This window comes from Genypterus blacodes, unplaced genomic scaffold (assembly GCF_046128005.1).
Source record: "Genypterus blacodes isolate CSIRO-AG114 ecotype Tasmania unplaced genomic scaffold, CSIRO-AGI_Gbla_v1 ptg000053l_1, whole genome shotgun sequence".
Classification (NCBI taxonomy): domain Eukaryota; kingdom Metazoa; phylum Chordata; class Actinopteri; order Ophidiiformes; family Ophidiidae; genus Genypterus; species Genypterus blacodes.
In genome coordinates, this window is record NW_027466865.1 from 2242757 (window position 1) to 2266000 (window position 23244).

Below are 23244 nucleotides of genomic sequence, written 5' to 3' on the forward strand. Positions count from 1 at the left end.
AGAGGGAAACATTGGGACATGCTGGTTGGTTTACTGACAAAAGTGAATCAAGTTATTCATACAGATGAAATAAGATTTTTCAAATCAAGTTTGAAGAACTCAGTTGCATCATTCTAACTCCGGTTTACTGCGAGTCAACTTACATTTTCTAATTGTTCCATCTTATTTTAATTCTTCACCAAAACGTGGGGAAAATATTGATTTACAACCAAATAATATGGTTTGATGAACTGTAGTAGTTATACACTTAGACATGTACTGCAGTCATCTAATGGATGTATTTATGACTTACTCTGTAGATTCACTGTTATCTTACAAATTGACAAAATGTGGCTGCTGTCCGACAAAACATCTGTACCTCCTAAATGTCAACTTTACAGCAACTCTGATGAAGAGTTTACTGACACAATGACTTTTAGTATCTAAATAGAATTTACAAAACCTGTAGAGAAGCATGTGAACCTTGAACTCATTTGAAAGCAGGAAATCCCAAAACATCAAGATAAAAGGTTTTCAACTGACAGCCATACTGTGACACCATGCAGTAGTGGAATGATCAGATAGTGAGTATTTAATTTTGCATGCAGACTGTTCTAGATCTAAATGTATGACTCTGTAGTTGTATGAAGATGACTGTAAATTACGAGCAAGACATTTTGTTCATGAGCTCCTCTGCCTCTGAAACCACATGTATCGCTCAATTGGGTTTCTTATATTGTATGAAAATAAAATAAAAATTACACTAAAGGTGAGTGAGTTCTCCGTAAACAGAGAGAAGCAGACAGAATAAAAGCACTCTAGAGCCTCTACAGACTCCAGAGGGCAAGAGCTTCTAGTGAGGAAGAAAATGTTGTGAATTTTCTTCTGACATGAGTGTCTGAATCTTTAAACAAGTGTAAAGTCAATTGAGTTTCTTCTAGAAGTTTCTATCAGAACTGTATGAGACACTGTTTTTTGTTTACAGATTTGGCAGTTAAGGTTTTGTGCATTTACAAACAAGTCTGTCAAAACATTACAAAGAGTGACAGCAAGGGCGAGAAAAAGAGACCCATGCTTTTTGGTTTGAGTCTTCATGTTTTGCTCATTGTGGTTTCCTGAGTTCCTCCATGTTCTTCTGTGTTTGACGTGTTTGAGATAGGAGATATCACACACGCACACAGTTCCTGTATGTCTTAACCATACCATGGAACCTTTTTGCTGTAGACTTGCTGTGTAGAATCTTGCTGAAAAATTATTGAGCAACAGACTTTGAGCAAGATTTACATGCTTAAGAACTTTGTAACCATTGTAAGGAACCATTTGAAGTCAATGCTTGCTTTAGTAGTTGTTGAGTGAGTAAAAACAATTGAGTGCATAGTCCATGCATTCTACCATTTTAACACAGGAGGGCACTATGGCTGTTTGAGTCATTGCAAAATTGGATCCTCCTTTAAATCGTTAGTAGATCATTTGTTAAGCTTGACAAACACATGTATACCTGCTGTGAGCATCTCTAGACCAGGGTTTGCAAGCACATACTCAAACTCTCAAGCTCAAGCTCTGTACGTCGTCGAGAATGAAAATCAGTGAATCACATAACAAATGAATGAAACAAATATCACGCATTTAAAATGATTGTTAGTCATTTTACATTTTATACATATACTTGTATTTGCTCCATCATACCAGTTTAATCTTTCATCCAAGTTTGAGCCATCCCAGTCACCAGAATGTTTTGAAGGACCCACATTTGTTAGAGAATGTTTATTAGTGATCTTTACAGCAACATGGCTCCATAAATGTCAGAGGTACTTTTTTATTTGGCTGAACTGCGCTCCATTAAATTAAGTTAACACACTGAAGGCGCTCTTTTAAACGCCAATCGAATTTGGGAGGCAGACGAACTACAGTCCATCATAAATCCTGCACTTGCTACATCAGTATTCTTTTTTTAACTTTGCTTCAGAACTCACTAAACCATATTTTTGGAGCCTAGAACACCTTTGTGTTTTTTTGAAATATCTAATTACATTTTAAGTATTTCATGTTTAATTAATTTAATTTAATGTCAGCACCTCATTCTAGACGAGCAGTGCCACAGATGAGAGAGATTCTAGACGAGCAGTGCCACAGATGAGAGAGGTGACAATTTATCAAGTAGTTTTTCTAACTGAGAAGCCAAATCTCTCAGTATGACTTCTTTAAGAAATCTTATCAATTTATGTCTGTAACAGATCAGGCTGCTGTATTTGCACAGGTTCCTTAAAGCAGAGATCTTTAACACAGACTAGGTGGGCCCCAAACCAGCATGTGTTGTTGTATCCTGCTTGTTTTATAGTTGATTACGTTCACCCAGGTTCCTGAGAGCAACTTGGAAAACCATGTGAAAGCCATTAACTGAATGGCAGCATAGAAAACTGGTTAATTGGGCCAAAGTAGTACTTCACAACACTGCCTTATACAAAGAAGTGGGTCCGAACAAGATGCTCTGGTGATCATTTGGCATGCAAAGAAAGGAAAAGCTCTAACCCAGATAGCTCCAATAAAGCACTGGGCTCTGCTTTGAGGTACATTAGTGTGCAAGTTCTGACACCAAAATCACAAATGGCTCTGGCTCATGTTTTACAGCACGCCACTGTGTTTGAGGACTGCTATAAACTAACACCAGATGGAGGTGACGTATGTGACTTCATGAGCTGATGAATCTATTTCCAACCACATCTAGGAGCTCATACCACACACATATTTTAACCGTGGACAAGGATTTGAATTGTTTGCACTATAGTCAAATACAGCATCACAATCACGTCACTGTTGCTAGCTCAGGCGAGCCATAGGAGAGGAGGAAGCAGAACGAGCTGAAGGGACACACATCCTGACGGTAAAACTGCACTTCTGACCATAAACAGGTGAAAAGCACGAGGACAGAAACCACACACCAACCAACTCTAGTTCATGAATTAGAGATCAAATTAACTGGGCCAATAAAGGAAGGATCCCTAAGAGTGAATATCTTGCTTTATTTACAAGTGTCTATTTCCACAAAACTGGAGACAACAAAATCATGCAGTTTGCAAAAGAGGCAGAGATATTTTGACACAATTTGGGTTTGTGGTATTTGTTTTCACTCATTCTCTAGGTGTCAATCAATTTATTAAGGATCAACCCATCATTTTTGATATGTTGGCGTCCCCTGATGTGTTCAGGATGACACGCACTTTTATATTGTTGATGTTGATTTAAATCTGAGTTATTACATTACATTACGATCATTTGGCAGACGCTTTTATCCAAAGCGACTAACATTACACTTACCACCCTTCACAGAGGGGGGAGAAATTGAGGGTTCGGTGCCTTGCTCAGGGGCACCTCGGCATGGACTCAAACAACCCTCCGGTTCCCAAGCGGAAGCTCTAACCACTGAGCTACTGCCTCCCTTATATTGATAAGATTCTCAGTTTTGCCAAAACACAATGACAGTAGCCCAGATCTACTAAAAACAAAGGTGTACATTTGCTTGGTTTTCATCATCAAATAGTAAACAAGGATAGACATAGAGTTTAACAAGAACCAGAATTAATAAGCAGAACTGATTCTTAGTCAGACGTGATAAATTCATAGTCATAAATGTAAATGGTAGCAGAGCAGCACTTCTTAGTCAGAAGAAAGCAAATCATGACATGAATATTTGGTGCTGTTGAGCTGTAAACAGCAGAGAGGACATAACAGCGTTCCAGATCTGAAAAGGACGAGCTGCTCAGAAATATGAGCAGCTGATCAAGAAGCAAATCTCCCTTAAACAACAACAACAACAATCCTTGAAAGTATTATGGTGGTGGTTGTTGGAGGAATCTAAAGCCTGCAGCATCTGTAAAGAAATGTGATGTCTGACATGATGTTGTCAAGGTCTCTTTATCACAAATAAACATGAAGTCTATAAATACATCTGGTTGATTAAATTAAAATGTGTTCCTCAACTAACAGCACCATCTGGCCCACTGAGCTGTAAACTTGCTAATTTATGATGGGGTTTTTTCACTTCAGTCAAGTGAATAAATGCTAAATCATTGCATATTAATTAAACACATGCTGTCAGTTTGAGCCTCTCCACTTTCCTTTGGCACTTGGCTAAACTAATTTTGAATGAAATACATGATCAAAGCTAATTTTGATCAGTCACAAAGGATTATAAAGTCAAACAGAAAGAGTTGGATTCATTCCTTTTTTAATCTCACCACTCCTGACCTTATATGACCTTCAACACACTGCAAACATGGGAATTCAACAAAGATTTGAGATGAATCAACCGTATTTTTGCTCATCCAAGGACAAAAGACAATCAAGCACCATATTATTGGAATCTTTTCACAATAATTGCTCTTGACTTGTTAATTATTCAGTCTACGTTTCAGCTGATTAGAAGCAAGTCCAGAAAATGGATTGGATGGTTGACACGTTAATATCCCATGCATCTATTATGAGAGGACAAGATGGCTTTGATTATGTCAGGAATCAAATTAATCTGAATTTCCTATCAGTCCTTGTGTCTGTTACTGAGACCTGAAACTTTCAGATTTTCTTATGACAAGCAATAGGGGTCATTTTCAAGTGAATGTCAATAATGTGACAAGACAACACATGACGTTAGTCTGGAAAATTCTTCAGGTCTTGATTGTCGTGTGATCCTTCACATTCTGAATAAGATACTTTAAAGCAACTTCGTAATCCTCCTGTTTTATGGTATGACCCTAATGGATATCTTCATTTCCAATTATTGCTGCTTTTAAGATGATATACAGTTTTGTTCACAATGTGGATCTTCATTGGTCCCTGTAGAGACATTTGCAGACAAAGGTCACATTTGGTGTTCTGTGAACCAGAAATCTCCAAATCCACGGCAGCTACACTGTGCCTGTTCATCCCGAGGTCCACAGTGTGAGACATCTTTCATACTTAATTGTTTTTATGTATTTTCATCTGCTCTCTGTTTAGGGCTCAGAGCTCCAAGCTTAACAAAGGTGTGCTGTGGCTGTTGATTTTATGCCTTAAAATGATATATAAATCTCAAAAAGCTCTCATCCCCTCCCTACAGTACATTTCTATGCTTGAAATAGGCCCCTGTCACACATTGTTTACTATTGCCTTTGTGTTCAGCAGCAGGGACAGCATGCGAGCACAAGTGTTTAATGTGTAAACATAACATTGTTGCTGCCAAGTCTATTTCTACCTCGCTTTTTTAGCACCTCTTGCTCAGAATACATATCCATGGCTGTGATTCTATGGTTTTACTGCTGTTTACCGCTAAGAACTCATTTGCCATTTACCGCTATGGGATTTCTTTACAGGATACAACTCTGTTTGTTTCTCTTGTTCTAGTTCTTTATTTCTGTATGAGTGTAATGGGCTCCTGTGTGGCCAAACTAGTCCCGGAGATTTAAATTGTGAGTTTCTTTTATATAACACTGGTATATTATTTTCATGTCTTCCAACTGGGTAACACCTTCCCCACAGCATCGGTGCAGAGCAGACGTCTCATTGTGAGTAATGACACAGAAATCTCAGCGTAAAGCTAGTTGCTTAGGTTTTGTTAAGGTATATACTGAAATATTGATTAACTGCTTTCAAGTGAGCTGTGGTATTTTTCTGAAGCAAAACAGGGAAACTCAAGAAACCTGTCAAACAACAAGGACTATTTTACTGTGAACTACAATCACAGTACAATCCATGTTTGTAATAATTACAGGGTGGGTGGGGAGTTGATAGATAAACATCTTGAGATAGGAACAATTTTCACTGTTTTACATTTCAGTAAAATCTATCTTCACCTGCTCAATTAAGATGCTGTTTTATAAGCCATCTTTGGTTTACCCTCAGGAGCTTGTAATAAACCACATTCAGTCGCTAATTTTCTCAACTTACTACCTCGAGCTTCATTTGATTCTCTCTTCACATTCATAGTGAGTCGACAATGACTCAGCTGCTCCTTCAGCTGCAGTGATTTAGGACAATTGTGTCACTGTCTCATAATTCCCAGGTGATGGTATCTGTCTGGGAAAAAAAACAAGAGGCAACTTCAGTCTAGACAAAAGTTTGGATTCAATTGTTTTTGTTATTATGGCTGAAAAAGTGTTTTTCCTGATAAAGCTGATCAAATATTTTATATAATATGTATGTGGGCTGTTTATTCATGGTGAAATTTAAATATTTCAGTATTTCTTTATTAGAATTGTGCAGATTTGTATTAGTAATGCATTAAGATGACCCTGAGACTGGAAATGTACAACAGCATAGTGAGGTGAGAACAACTCAAATCCTTCACTTAAGCAAAAGTAATAATAGCACAATGGAAAAATACTCTTATACATGTAAAAGTTTCACACAGAGACTCCTAAGTACAGATTCCATCCCTCCATCCGTTTTCCACCGTGGGTCACTTCTCACCCTGAATGACTCCTATTTAAAAGAGAGACTCCAACCACTATCCATGATTTGTGGATCCAGAGCTAGAGGTGGTGTCTGTGTGCAGAGGAGCACTAATGTATTAAGTTGGTCTCGTTCAATCTCCTGCTTAAACTACTGTTAGTCTTCCCCTCCAGAGGCGACATGCCAAGCTGAGAATTCCCATTGGTCCACATAGGTGCACTATACAATAGCTTTGAAGTAATAGAGAGATGAACAAATGTTTCGCTACAATTCCTTAGACATCAGTTGCTGCAAACAGAATTGTGCAACCTCTTTGGCTTGTAAAACTATGATGATGTGAAAAATCTTTTTGTTGTCCTCAAGCTAATGGCTAGCTGAAATACAGTGTTGTTGTTTTTTGTCTTTATCTGTTTATAGCTACAGCCATCTAATGACTGTAGTGGGGTTGAAGTGGGAAAATGTACACAGGAAGTACAAAAATAGCACAAAAAGGGATGTGGAAGTACAAAATTGCACAAAATGGTAAATAAAAGTGTACAAAATTGTGCTATGAGCTTTCTCTTGAAGGTCGATCTCTGGAAATGCTGCTGATTTCAATCCTGTTAACCAAACAGATCTGTGTTCCCTCTTTACAGGCAGCTGACATCCATCAGCGGCTGTTAGTGAACGTCTCAGTGTACACGCAGACGCTGCCTCCTTTTCCACAACAGATGAATGTGAGTGGCAGCGACATGTATAGCAGGATAGATGGATTGATGCCAGCAGCAGCAGCAGCAGCAGCAGCAGCAGCAGCAGCAGCAGCAGCAGCAACGGAGAGATTGAAGTGCTGGTGTGGATGTTTAGAGATATTTAGTATGCAGCAATTTGCACTGATCTCTCACTGCTCTCTAGGTAGGCTTGAATTATAAATGAGTTAAGTATTGATGATGCTTTAATGATGTATGAGAGAGGAACATGCATGGGCAAACTGATCAGGTAAATTATTTTTCATATGCTTAATGCACCAAAGAACATGTGCGTGTCCGGCGTGTGTGCATGTGTGATGCAAGAAAATGATTTGTGGATAATGGCTTTCATGGCATTCATGGCTTTCATGGCTTTCATGGCTTTCATGGCTTTCATGGCTTTCATGGCGTCGGCATGCCTGATGTGTTAGACGCTGTCACAGATGTTTATACCTGATTATAGCATCTCTACTTCATCTTAATGTAATGAGTTTCTTCTGGTGAGGAATAACACTTCACGCACAAACACAGTCCACTTTTCTAGCACACTATACTGCTTCATTTCAACGCCTTCACACTCCTTTACATGCACCGTGTAGTGTGATCGAGGCAGAAATATGATCTCATCAAATAACCACGATGTGTTGCATTGGTGAATTTGAGCATGAAGGCCGGAACATTGAGTATATGAATGTATGTGGAAGTGTCTTTCTCTAATTCAAATATTTACATGTCTGAGTAAACATGGGTTACATGTGTTTTGTTGACTGATACCCTTAATTAGAGTTTAATCAAAGTTTTGTGACAGGAACTGACAGGGAGCTTCTTTACTTACGTCTTTACTGCTTTGTTTACTGTTTGCATTGGAAAGTTTGTCCTTCATTTTCTACACCCAGACTGTCTCAGTCGGTATAAGATTTCCGCCTGCTATTGACCTACACTACGTATTGATCACATCTGCAAAATCTGTGTGATCATTGCCAACAAATATGGACATTCATACTGAACAAAGACATTATCGGGTGGCTTTGATTTCAGGGGGTTAATTCACAAACATTCGACTTGACTCAGTATTAACCCCGACAGGCTTCTGTAATTGGTCATTTGTTATTCGTAATGTAAATGCTGCTTTTAACACAGTGAAGAGAAGCTGGACTTGAGAGAAAATGTGTTTTCCTCACTTCTCTCCAGCCTGAAGCCATGAGCCCGAGGCCGCAAGAAGAAAGACCACATCCAGTCCTGAATTAGATGGAGCTGTAAATATTTGATGAGCTGCTGTGTGTTTCCAGCAGCTTCATGGGCATCCAAGGTCAAAACAATCTGCAGTCTCTCACACACACACACACACACACACACACACACACACACACACACACACACACACACACACACAGATTAACAAGCAATGAATAAGCGTTTACACACACAGTTACATGCATGCTAGCACTTACACATACAGTATGTGAGCATTTGCATTTCAATGTAGACACACACAGACATACACACACACACACACACACACACATCAGCAATCACAAATGGGTGAGCTCATACACACACGTACTCTCTCTCTCTCTCGCTCTCTCTCTCTCTCTCTCTCTCTCTCTCTCTCTCTCTCTCTCTCTCCCTCTTTCTCTAATCAGCAGTATAAAGTAACAACCAAAACACTGAATACTAAAAGGACAATCCCATCCTTGGTCTGTGGGAGTCCAAGTCAGTATTTATTTAGCAACGAAAGACACAGATACAGTATATAGTCACACAATACACAGTAAAGTTGTTGTGTTTTGAGAAAATTAGGGAACTGTCAGGAAAATGTGTTTTGACAATCAACAAAACCTGTAAAGACTCTTTTCAAATTGCCATTCCCCTGATCTTTCTTCTCCAGGTCAGTGAATATGAAGTCACTCATATTGTTATGAGTATGTGCGGCTTGTACAATCTCAGAATTCAGTCTTATCTTGCTGTCACCAAGATCTTTTTTCCGTTGGATATTTTCCTTTTCCTTTGTAGCTTCACTGCCATAAAGGAAGGAATCTGTCACTAGAGAAAACAGTTTTACCTCCAAAATGAGTCATTCTCCAGGATATCCTGCAAACCTTTGATATACTTGCCTGTCAGCACCGTTATTTCATCAGTCTTCAGCACACAGCTCTATTCCTTCAACTTAAGATAGTGAAAGCATTGAAATATGGTCTTAAATTGAGTCGTTCACAATGTAGTGATTCCATCTCTCCTTCAGGTGTGTTCACTTGTTGTAGTTGGCACCTCAGACTCTGACTGGCTGAACACACCTTCCATCCATTCTCTATACCCCCTTCAGACCTGATATTCTGATGCATCTTTGAGTGTAATGATTCCCCAAAGTTTGACACATGAACGGCAGACAATATTCCAGAAATCATACTACCCGAATCACAGAGATGATTTATTTGATGATTTTGCCTCCACATTTTTTGCATCAGCCGACTACCTGCCTGCTCAGTGCTTGCACCTAACCTGTCTTAGTTGATGATTTTGCCCGATCCTCCTCTGCACTTCTGCACCACTGACTGCCTACCTGTTATCGACTCTAAGCCTGACTGATCCCCTGTAAGTTTGCCTTTGATCTGCCTGCCAAGCCGCAACTGTATCTAGTATTCACTCCTTCAGTCTAGCTCCCCTTTCTACATAATCCATCTGTCTGTACCTGTTCTGCCTGATCACACATTGTAATGTTGATTGTAACCTGGATGGTTGTGGGGATCAGGAAATACGTGACATGGTCAATTTTCCCATGTGATTTTCATGTGATTTCATGTGATCTCCTGCTCTCATCTGTGTCTTTTATAACAAGTAAAGCCAAATCTAATCATGCCTACAGAAAAAACCCACAGATAGAAGCTAGATAGAATGTGGTAATTAATTCTTAGATCAAAGAATAATACACACTCTCACAAATATACACTCACACTCCACCAACACATTGCTGGTTTCACTGCAGTGCCAGGCTGTCTTTTTTTCTTCCTGTGCTGATCCCTCGATCGGAATTCAGCAGTGGAGTTGAAGGGCAGAGAGGATGAACAGATCTGGGGTGAGGAGAAACAGATGAAGAGGTTCCCTCCAGTGAAAGAAGTGATTAACAGTACAGTTGAAGGTGACTCTGACAAAGAGTGAACTGAGGGTGGAAACATTTAAGCGTCAGTGAAAGCTCGGAAGGGAGAATACAGATACAATATTGATTTGTATTAATCAATATGTGAACAGACTACACTGTGCTGTTTTGTGAGGTGAATGAGTTCAGTGCACAGTTCAGTCTGCTAGAGCTGAACTGTCCACAAGGAAAGTGAGAGAGAAGATTTAACTTAAATCTGGCTATGAGATGTTTGCAAGGATTTAAGGTTTGGTTTGATACTATCTATGTGATATATGTTGTGATATACTGCATGTATATGTGATAATGTAACCTATAACATCTGTGTAAATCCACATTTGCAAGACTTTGTGGATATTCAAGTTTTTTCAAGCATTAGATGTTCAATAGCACTCTTCTGTCTCAACGGCCCCTGACCAACATTCTGAGACACTGTAGTTCACCCCAGTATGATGTTTGTCTTCTATATCTGGCTTAATGTCCATCATCATCCAAACCTGCAATTTTAAATCTTATAAATCTTCTGTTGTTAACTCCCAGCTCTCTGTTCAGTGGATAATGGCTCCTCAGAAATGTAGGTGTGTGTTGTGTGCTGCACTTACAGGACGTTCTAAGATGCAAAGCAAACATGGCAGCGATCATTTCATTGGTCAAAGCAACTCCTCCTTCTATTGGCTGGGGACTTTTGATAGGGTTGTCACGCCAAAGATCCAAGCGCACAGAAAAAATCATTTAACATCCCGTTTGGGCACAAGCAAGGTGAATCCAAGCTCGAGGAGTTGAGTTTTAAGTGTTAGCAGAAACATTTGGATTCTGCTCTCGGGTTGAGAGACCACGCTCTTGAATTATGATAGGATTGTCTCCCCATATAATACAAAGCATTGTATGTAACTCAAATTGTTATAATAAGAGGCTTTACAGAGGACGGTTCATAAGTAAGGGATGTTCGCAACTCAGGAACTGCCTGTATTTCAGAGTAATTATTCTGTTACTATATTCATGACTTTTTAATCAATACTGACAGTAATTAGCATGCCCAGGGAACAGCCACACTTAAGTTCAGAGGGATTTCCTCTCCAGGGCTAAACAGCCATCATTAGCATCAGCAAGAAAATGTTTCCCCATGCAGCTTCCCCTCATGGTTCACTCTCTTGGGGTAGCTTAGACCACTTGCAATATTTCCGCCTGTGCAGCTTTTGAATAAAGAAACTCATCTTTAGGCAGCAGCTGCACAGCTTCCAGTCTCTGTTAATGTAGCATAAGTCACTGTTCATATATTTAACAGACTCATTTGAATATATTCTTGTTGAAATGTTGTATGTAGGGTCAACTTTTGAAAAAATTGTGTCACATCCTTAGTGAGACAAAAAAAAGGCACGACTTTGCTAATATATTTCCACGGTTAGCTATTGTCCCAGCTGTAGCTGAGTCAGAGTCATTTGCCTGCTTGTTTTGAAGAACAGCAAGAAATTGATCCTCTTTTAGCAAACAACTGCTCAGAGGAAGCTGAGAGGCCACTTTGGCTTTGTCCAAGTGATCCAGAGTGAAAACCACACATAAGTTGAGTTTGATTGTAAGAAGATAGTCCAGGCCAGACTGCAGTGAGCGAGGCTCTCTTACTCTCAATTCCTGAATGACGCAAGCAGAACTCACACACAAACACACACACACACACACACACACACACACACACACACACACACACACACACACACACACACACACACACACACACACACACACACACAGAGTGCTGACGCCTTCCATCTGGTATGTGCTTAACAGTCCAGACGTCAGATCCTCCACATCTATCTATAACGCCATGCATCAGCAGCAGAGGACCACGCTATCTGTCATGTTGCACCACTCTGTGGCTCTGCATGCTCAAGTAACCCTCTACAGATGGAGAGACGCGCTGGCTGTTGTTTTGCTTCATCAGCAAAGTGCTGGGTTACAGGGGTAGGGGTGTGTGTGTGTGTGCACGTGTGTGTCAGTGTAAACCAGGGCTAAATGTGAATACGTGAAACAGTCATACGAGGTGAAGGGAAAAAATAGAATCTGTTTGGCGAAAACAGAAGTTGCAAGAATTTGTTTTAAGATGATTCAATGTTTTATATTGTATACAAGGACAGCAGATTTATCCAGCACCCTACGCACAACACAACTTTTTTTTAGGGATTTGTCATTGAAAGGTGTTTTCAACCATCTGACTTGGAGCATATTAACCATAGAAGTGGTTTGGTGGTTAACACATTCATATGCCAAGCAGACATTAAGAGGAAAAAGGGTGCTTTTACTTATTTCAAGAAACAGAACAATCAACACGCCATCCTCAAAACAAGAACACTGAAGTGATACAATGAGGTGATACAGTAAGATGAGATTATATCAACCTGTTTCCAAAAGAATATTATATGAATAAGTGTCAGAGTCTGAATAGAAGAGATGATAAGAAAAATCACAAGTGACACCTGTTTTGTCAGGACTTAACTGTCACATGCACCTGTTTTGATTGAATTCTTCACACTTTCAAAACTGCCACAAGCAAAGTTGAAAATCTAACTGGAAAAGTGATTTTCAAGAACATGTATAAAGTATGAAAGTGAAAACATTTTAATAGAATTGTTTATTACTAGATTTAAAGTCAGATAACGTTCTGTTGCTGCATTGTTCAAGCAGTTTTAAGAAAAGTAATTTACACGTACCTCAATAGCGGTTAACTGGTAGTTCAATCTTTTACTGTTATAGACTATTTGACACATTTCCATAGGGGATGTTTTGCAGTGTGAGTGTGTTAATTTGTGTGAAAGGGTGTGATAGGGAGAGACGACGACCATAATGATGTACACATACAGTATAAGCTCAAACACTGCAGGGGCCTACAGTATTATGATAAGCCGTCACATGCCATTTTCATCATCACAGGCCTGATTCATGCGCAACTTTCAGTGCAGCAGGCATAATTATCCACCGGGGTGTTTAATTAACAAGAAAGGGCAACTGAGCATGGACATTTTTGTAATTGCTGTAATCTTTGACTTGACTTGGCATGCCTTAATCTGGTGATCTGGAGGAACCTCTGTTTTACTTGGCTATAATGAGAGGAATATTGTGCATGCCTCAGTGGATGAAATTATCTTTCTTTTTACCTAATCCTATTGCAACATTGTTTGTGCCCCATCCTATCTGTTCCAAACTCAACAGCACCAGCTGTTGAAGCTCCCAGTCAAAAGGAATGGCGTAAATACGGCAAAGTTACGATGCTCTAAAACCCCTACAAACTGCTCTTGTAGAACAGTTTTCAACTTTGAACTTTTTGTTTGGTCTCCTTGACGATGCAGATCCAACACATGAGAAGTCACTGAGAGAGAGACAGAGAGAGAGAGAGACAGATGCTCATGATGATGACGAATGATGAATAAACAACAAGCTGGACATGACTAATAGATAGCATGCTACAAAACAAACGTACACTCACTTATGATTCTCAATCTACATCTACAAGTACTTGATGCAGGTGTAAGAGTGCACAGATCAGGGGATCAAACTTTTGGCAATATCTCGGCCATCAATCTACCAACTACTAATGTACCAGCGTCCCATTTTTCTTAATCAAAGGTTTGTAGGAGCCTCATAATTTTATATTTGTTTTCACTGGGAGCTTCAGAAGCAAAGCCAGTTCGCTCGACAACAAACCAGTTTGGACTGCTTTGTTTGGAAGGGTTTAGAGGAGGTACAAACAATGTTGTATTTGGGCTTAGGTTAAAAAAACCTAAAAAACCTAGTGTTACCTGAGATATCTGTCCTTCTGCTGGGGAAACGATTTTGATACACCTGATGAGAGGTTAAAAAAACTGAGAGCTGCCACTCTGAGGAAGGTCTTCCAGACCAAAACCAGCACCTGAATCACTTTTGTTGACACACACTATGCCAGTGTTTTTCAACCGGTGTTCTGCGGGACAGTAGTGTGTCGTGAGAGATAGTCAGGTGTGCCGTGGGTAACTATCCAACTTCACTTAATTAGTCCGCGAGCCGATCCGGGCGACCCGGGCTGGGCGGGCCAGACCGGCAGATGATGCGAGACAGACCGGCAGAACCCTCCCCTCCCCCCACCCCTACCCGCTATTTATTTACAATGAAAGAAAAGCTTTTATGACTTTTGCGATTACTAAGGCATTTTACGTCGAACATCCCACTCTTCACTTTTCTGTATACTTCTCTGTCATTGTTCAACACCTGAAACATAATTTTATTTCAAACACATGTTTTCTTATTTACTAGTTTCTAATTGATAGAGGTGTCTAATAATTGCACTGTTGTGAAAATGAAACTTTAACTAAGACTCTTCACACCTTGGCTGTGAATTTTCACACCAATCCTGCTGTCCTGTTCTTGTATTTAAATGTGCTTCCCATTACATCACACAACAGCAGACCTCAAGTTTACTGCTGCAATACACTAACACATGGAAATCAGAGCTGGGTTATGTAATATATTATTGGATACATGCACCAACAAGCAATCTGTAATGCTGTCACTCAAAGACAAGGTACAATACTGACTTACTCGGGGTTAACAATGTAACAAGAGTATGTGAATTAATATGAGAGTGTGTCATTTTGTTTTTAATCAGTCCATAGTGGGAAAACCCAAGCCCACGATGATCATGATGATGATGATGATGATGATGATGATGATGATAACAACACAAACAACACAAACAACACAAACAACAACACCACCACCACCAATAATAATAATAATAATGATAATAATAATAATAATACATTGACAAAAATATATAAAACTGACTAATATAACAACAACCTCATGGAATAGAACTATGTAATGTGCTTTTGAAATAGGTATCAGAATTTCCACACTCCAAGTACCCCCGGTGGCGCAAGTACCACAGCTTGAGAACCCCTACGTTATCGCGTAAGCCGTATCGGCGGTGTGGCAGACACGCGCGCTATCTTCACTTTAGACGATCTTTGTTTTGCAGTAGCAGCTGTCGTGCGCATGCTCACCTTGCTCCGCGCCGCTCGCGCTGACAGCAGGCTGGCCGGTGACCGTTTGCTGCTGTTGTTGTCGCCGCCTCGGTCGGTCGCGGCATCGACTCCACGTTGTGTCCGGATACAAACTGAGAGCAGGACGGACTTATGTTAGTCAACGAAACAAGCAAACAGCCGCAGTAAACAAAAGTATCTCAGGCTCCCGAAAGCCGCCGTGCGCTCTCCTCCTCAGCCATCCTCCTGTTTGGCGAGTGGACCGTCGGTGAAGGTAAGTGTCCGCTTTTTGTGACAGTTTGTGTGCGTGGAGGAGGAGGGATGGCGGGGTGCAAGCTGCGGTGGTGTCAAGCCGAGCAGGATGAGCCGTTCTCCCGGCATCTCCGAGCTCGGCTTTGGGATTGTCTGTCAGGGTTTAAATGTGTGTGAATTACTTTAACCAAACGACCAATATTCCTGCAAGTTTTGCTGTGGCCGCTCATTCACTGCCCGAGCGTCCCGAATGTGACTTTTAATGTTAAGAAGCTGATGTGAGGAATTGTTTTAACAGGGGCAGAGTTATTTTTGCTTTGATCGTCAGCTGTAACCAGTAGCTATTATTTTCTAGTAATTTTGACGTTCAGGCAGACTGCACTGCTGTTATCGCGATGTACACGGACACTGCAATGTATTTCAATACATATGACATGGTTACAATTTGAGTTCATCTGGCGTATATGGCTGAAATACTTTTTCTTCTACTGCTGGATATGAAATATTGGTTTGCAAAATAAGAGCACATGTGGTGACATATTCAAATAACTGCAACATATTCAGATTTTATCAAAGAAATATAAATAGCAAACGTATATAAATGAAACAAGCAATAGTTGAGAAAAAGAAAGATCATTTAAAACAAAATCACAGAAAATGATACGTATATACAGTACGTCACCAAGAAAGAAGGAAACTGTCTGGGAGATATTAAGCTGCCAGTATTACGTCTAGTTATTTTAACTGATAAAGTGGATTAAATGGGAGACTGGGGGTAATGAAAGCGGCAATACATATTGATAGGGGAGATAGATTAAGATAATGGAATGAGACACCATGCTCATGTCCCATCAAAGTGTCCTTGAGCAAGACTTTGAAATCCCGCCACCCCCTACAATGCCACCTGCCATCTTTTTATTGTAAGAAGCTCTTTTCAAGTAATTCACTTAATGAATTGGCATTTTCTGTGAGGGTTCGTAGTGCTCTTTGTCTGTTGAAGGGTGCATGTATATTTGCATTTCCCACATTTGCCTGAACCTTATAAACATGCAGATGGGCGTCACTGGTTCAGGTTTCAGCTGGGCCCGGTGTGCTCACTAAGTAGGAAGTCTACCAGCTGGAGCAGGTGGCTCCTCTGTGCCTGAGGAATGTAAATAGAAACGGAAACCCGAGCCTAATGTTCGGCTTCGGCCTCCCTGGAACTGGGTTGCAGCTAAAAGTGTTGACTAGGATGCAGCGATCCACTTGTAAATGGGGATCAAGTTAGTATATGATATTTTGTTTTCAATTAGTGCTGTCCTAGTATGTGTATAATGATTACACAAATGTTGTCTTAGCAGTAAATTCTTAGCAAATTGGAGTGTTCAGACTGCTGTCAACTCTGTCTACTCTCAGAGGTGGTGAATAATACAGCCATCATTTAGTTTTTCAGTCCAGAAAAGGGAAAAATATGTGAATTTTTGACCATCTTTGCAAACAATAACTTCAGTGCATATGTGTTTTCCTGCAGAAGCAATAACAATTATCAAAGTATTATTCTACAAAAGGATTATGGGAGGGTGATCCATGATAAGATTTTCCTCTGGTGTATAATCTATTATACAGGATTTATTTGAATGAATTTTAGGGCCCGGCTGATTTTTCTAAGCAATAATTTAATGTTTGTTTGTCCAAACTGTTACATTTAGAACCGATTCTAAGGCAAAGTCACTGCAGTGTTGATACAGTGTGTCAAGTGCTAGTGCTTGCAAACCAGTGCCAATGTGGTCTGTTTGCCGGTTAAAGAAAATCTGTGAGAGGTTAGCGACTAGTCAATCATGTCGTGATTGTAGCCAGTTTTCCTTTTTCCAATGGCACATAGTATGTTGGTATTGGCTGCCCTTGAGCCAACACTGTTGTCAGTCTCATTCACTTTGAACACAACTCGACAACGTAATAAATCAGCAAAAGGTCTAAAACTATTTTATGAAACGAATGAGCTACGATCAGTGCTATCCAAGGCCACACATACATCACTGATGAGATTACTGTTGGCTCTAATAGGGCAATTGGTCAGTATTCTGTAGAAAGAGAATACAAAGTGTGTATCCTGACGCAGTTTCTTCTTGTAGTTCTGGGGTTGGATTGCTGCTGGGTCCAAAACGAAGCCGGGTTACATAGAGGTTTATTTTGTTCAATTCCCATTTCACAGTAAAGGGAAATGAAGTGAAGTTGTTTAGACTATGTCATACTCTTACTGTGTGAAATATTAAAGCCCCAGATGCTCTGCCTTTATTGCTGCACTATTTCATCAAATGTCTTCTATATATGTGAGTGAGTTACAGGATGGAGAACTGGGCAGAGTTTTCCCTAAAAGAGGAGTGTCTGCGAAAAATTGTCCAGCAAAATTGGCATAGGACTTTAGAGTTCCGAATTGTTTGTTGTCCTGTACATGAATTAAAGTGCCATCTCCAGTGCTGGCTATGATGTGTCAACAGTGCCCAATCAGTAGTCTGAAAGCAGTTTGATCAGCTTTTGTGGGCTCTGTTTGCTGTGTTCCCTTGTTATTTTGCAGTTGGTGCATAAGTTGGAACTGTGCAGTGATCTACCCTCAGACAAGATGTCCATGCCTGAGGCTTCTCTGGTGTGATGGGGCTCTTCTGGAAGACATCACTTTTTAAATTAAACCATAGCTGCTGTAGATCACATGCCAGCAATACAGTACATCACATGCAGTGCATGGCTGTGATGCCTTTGATATCCCCGACTGCAGAATGAGTGTCTCCGTGTAGTGAACACCTCTTGCTGGTACTCTAATTTATTTTTTAACTCAAAACACATTCATTTTCCCTCCTCTTTTTTTCTAGGTGGAATAGTAGGAGAAGCATCATTTAGATGGGTTAGTAATGGGTCACTAAAACTCTCCACTAAAACCAGGCTGAAATGCTTTTAGTGGTAGCTGCTCCTCAACAACCACATAATTAGACAACATCAACCCTGTATGTTGGTGTAATGCCTGTAAATATTAACAACGTGCTAAGCACATTTTACTGCCATGGCTGCGTGTCAAAGTCCTGTGTCCTTTGGCTTATGTCTCTAGCTCAGTTAGAGGAGCTGCGTCCCTCTGATGTAGCTGAGTTGAGCTGTTAAGGTAAAGAACTGAAACCTGAGTAGTGTTGCCTGCTGCCATCAGCCCAGCTGTCCCTCTTCTCTCATTTCAGCTCAGCCTCATCGTTCTTCTTTATTTCCTACCAGCATGAAGAGGCAGCTCAGTACAACTCATACACTGCACTATAAACTCATTATTTTGCAGACACTGATGATGACAGAGTAAAAGGAATCCAATGCCAGCTGGTCAACTCTCTGACTTTGTCTGACAGAAATAAATGCCACGTCAACAATGACAATGAAATAAAAGGAAAATAACTTTAATGAGTGTCCCATAAGGCTTTTTTTCCAACTGAGCTGTTTGATGTGTTCTTAAAACAAAAGAGGGAAAGATGCACGCACCAGTCCTGATGTTTGCATTTCTGTTGCCTTCATGTAGCTCCACCCCACAGGACCAAAGCTTGTTTAGCAATCCCCTCATGGACATTTGTTGTTGCACTGTATGCTTGCATTTTCCATTTAACGTTTAAGCCATGTTTAGTTAATGCATGGGCTCACAGAACATCTCAATACAAATTCAGTGCCATGGTAAAGTTTGAAATGCCGCTGATCAAACAGGGCCTCAAGTATTTAACAAAACAATTTGAACATATCTGACACTTAACATGGGAGAGGCAGTAGCTCAGTGTGTAGAGCTTCCGCTTGGGAACCGGAGTGTCGCTGGTTCTAGCCCCTGCCGAGGTGCCCCTGGGCAAGGCACCGAACCCTCAATTGCTGCCCCCTCTGCGAAGGATGGTATTGTAGTGTAAGTCGCTTTGGATAAAAGCGTCTGCCAAATGATGTAATGTAATGTAACATATATTTTTTCTGTATCTATAACCTTTCCTGCTGTAAAAAGCTGTTCCTGCGTTCTTGACTGGCTGTAAGGAGATACACATAACAGCACGACTGACAGTATAGAAAAACACATTTTAAAATCATGTTTGTTCCAACTTTGTATGGACGTAATGGTACTTTTGACATTCGCAATGCTAATAACATACAAACAGATACTGAACGGTTTTCAAGAAAGTTTGCAAGTAGTAAATGGGTATTTCATTTTATGACTGCTGGCTCATTTGAAAGCTACAATATTGCCTCATGGAAATAATGTTGTTCAGAGTTCATTGCCGAGCCCAAGGGTCCTACATGTACCTCAACCCAGCAGGGTTTTTATCCTGCCATCTATTTATTCCCTTTGGTATCCCAGGTGAAATCAACTTGGAATACCATGTAAAAACAATTGCATGGTAGAGTCAAACACCTGCTGGTTTGGGGCCCATGTAAGACTGGATTGAAAACCCCTGAGTAAGATACCCTGCCCTCATTTGTTGTTAAAATACAGCAGTAGCAACGGGGAAACAATCAGCCTTGCTGGGACTGAAGCTCTTGCTTTTTTGCTAATACAGCATTTTAATAATAAATGACAACATATTGTCCATGTACTCATGAGTGCTGGTCATTTCTTATTAACTGGATTTGTGCTTACGCAGCAAAGCTGTTGCCCTCCATATCTTAACCTTTTAATATTTTGTTTCAGTTCAGTAAGTTTAGTAAGTGGAGCAGGATCAGCTGGGATTCAGTTTTACTGAAAATTGGTTGGTGTTTTTTCATAGTCACATTGTCAAGCCACATTGATTGATAAAGAAGCATTCAAACAAAAAGAAACCACATTTAATTCTAAAATATGTAATTGAAATAAATTAAGGTGTACGTTTATTACTACTAATAAACATGTGAAAATTACATATACATAGAAAGGCAATAAACACATGTATAATCTACTCAGTAAAGGACATAAATGTTGTGGACCTGGGGTGAAATGGGAAATAAAAAGAATAAATACATCTCTATGTAACCCTGCGGGGATATTTGTCTAAGACCATTGGGGGGACGACTGCTACCAAAATGGAATACAGGGAGTGACAGATAAACACCTGCTTAGTATCTGCAAGGCAGGAAGGTTACACAGTGGTGGATTTTAAACCTCCTGAATCCTGATATTCAGTACATTACTGAACTTTTTAATCCCCTTAACCTTTTTGTGGTTTTGTATCCACTGTAAGACCTCAGTGTCTCAATGCAGTAATGAACACCCAGTATTGAAAAGAAGAGGCCATTTGAATAAGAAAACTGTGGAGCGGGGCATGTCTAAGTTGTTGCCTGGCTGTCTCACCTGGTTGTTGTTGGCCCGGAAGGAAATCACAGTCTCTCCCTTTAAGCTCTCATTTGCATGTCTTTTAGGGACACTCAACATGTGAATGATGAAGAAAGACCCAAAGAGAAGCAGAGCAAAAATTTCACAGGCACCGAAATATTCATTTCTTTGAAAGCTGCATTTTTTCCTCTGTGACATGGAGCTTATGACATACCACAAAAGCTCTTCATTTTGTTTCGTCTGTCCAAAGGACATTCTTCCAGAAGTGGTGGGTGTTTTTGTGGTGTGTCAACATGCATTTCAGCAGACCCCAGTCTGGCTTTTTATTTTGTCTTTCAAAACTTTTTCCACAGAGACCACTTTCATTCACAAGGCAACGGATGATACAATAAGACGCTGTCGGATCTTGGGTTCTTTTACACCGTGTTAACTATCCCTCTGTTCAATCTGGGGTCATTTTTCCTCTTGTGGCCATACGCAGACAGGTTGGCTTAAATGTCCTGACAATATTTTGTGGTTGCTGCTTGGAGAAGTTCTTGTAGCCCTTACCTTGACCAGTGACTCAACAAGTCACTGTTGGCTATTGCAGAGTCATTTGAAAGTCATTATCTTGAATTTAGTCACAATAAGGTGTTCACTGTACAAGAAATAAGAAAAATGCAAAGTTGGGGTGGCACAGTGGCTTGGTGGTAAGCACTATTGCCCCACAGCAAGAAGTCCTGGCTTCAACAACCTTTCTATGTGGAGTTCTCCAGGGACACAGGGAGAACTGGAACAATACACTGCTTTCCTCCCACCCAGAAGACAGCAGATCTTGAACTAGGCCTGAAATGTTAATCCAAATCTTAATGAATGGGAGCCAGTGGAGTTAGGGTGACGATTACATCTCGTGGGCGCATTCAGTGAATGAATATGTTCCTGTTGTCCGCATTGCATTTACACCTGGCTACATGTGACAGAGATCTAATCATAATGTGAGTCTGACCACATCGTGTATGTGGTCATAGTGAGCCAGATCAGATGGCAATCCAATCACAAAGACTTCTCTGAGCCTTATTAACATGTGACCTCAATATCTTGATAGCATATCTTGATAATGATGACGGATTTAAATGTATGGTATAAATAAGGTCTATGTGTCAGCCCTGTGATGGATTGGCGACCTGTACAGGTTGTTTGCCTGTTACCCTAGTGACCGTAGGCTCCAGCCCACTGCAACTCTGAACAGGATTGGCAGGTTTAGAGATTTGATGGATGGATCGATTCCTTAAACTTAATTTATTCTGGAAACTGACTGAAATAATGTCTGGCACTTGGACTGCAATAGACACTTTTTTTGTTAAGTGATTTTTGCAGTGTGTTTAGCTATAGCAGATCGCTTTATGAAAATGTAATCAGTCCTCCAGTTAGCTTTGTACTTCTTTCCTCTTACACCGCTGCAACCACTTGAAATTCAAATGAATATTGAAGTTAAGTTTGCTGCTTTATTTGATACTTTCTCAGAGCCAATGTGTGAAGTACTGTGAGGTGAAAGTCTGGCATGGTGATAATTCTCTCCCAGGATGTGATGAGGTAAATTGATGGAGAGAATTAGTTTTGGCCGATAAAAGACGCCTGGACTGATGCCCAAAACTATGCATTTGGGTATAATTAGCTCCTTACATTGAGTCTTTCTTCACACAGGGCAACACATTTCAGGAGTCATTACTCATATAGAAATCCTCAAATCCATTGGAACTAGACAGGTTTGACTGAAAATTGGCATTGAATGCTTTGCTTAGAGCCTTAGTCTTGTTAACTTATTTAATGTATTTATTCAACGTTCTTGTAGCTTAACACTTATTCAGCTGGGAAGTTTGACTTTTTTGCTACATGAAATAAAAGGAAAATAACTTTAGAAAAAATGGATAAATGTTGGAACCTGCTCCCTATTTCATAATGCTTATCACAATTAAGAGCTTATGGCATATTGAAACATTGTGGTGAACTCTGTACGGGCTTGTTTCTCTGGTCACTAAGCTCTGTAGGGAAATTCACTCTTCGATTTCAAGCAAGACCAGAGGTAGTTTTCACAGGTATTATAACTACATGCTCATAATTAATTTTCATTGCAAATATGTAAAGAAACTGCATCAACTGAAACCACTCAAATGGTTAACTAGTGGTGGATGTACCTGCAATGAGCAAATACATAAATGATCTAATCTAAATCTCTGTAATACCTTGATAATTGCCTGATGAAGACAGTAAGACAAGCAACGAAAATGCGAGTCAAGGTTTTTGTGTTTAGCTTAGAATAAAAAACACATCTGGAAGGAAGTAGCAGTACTCTCAAGTGTGTCCTCTGTTCTTTCTCATAATTTTGAGAGAGCACATGAGTGGGTTTTATCTAAGAGATGCTGTGCTGCATCGTATGGGTTGACATTCAGAGTTTCACTT

At 40.1% G+C, this 23244-nt stretch overlaps 1 protein-coding gene across 1 annotated transcript in view; it reads left to right on the plus strand.

The window, feature by feature from the left end:
* Nucleotides 1–15334: 15334 nt before the first annotated feature.
* The window catches only part of LOC143001346 (spermatid perinuclear RNA-binding protein-like), a 40410-nt gene continuing 32500 nt past the window's right edge, over nt 15335–23244 (plus strand). The window contains exon 1 of the mRNA XM_076150895.1: nt 15335–15543. The gene's annotated coding sequence lies outside the window, so the exon portion shown is untranslated. The remainder of the gene's footprint in view (nt 15544–23244) is intronic.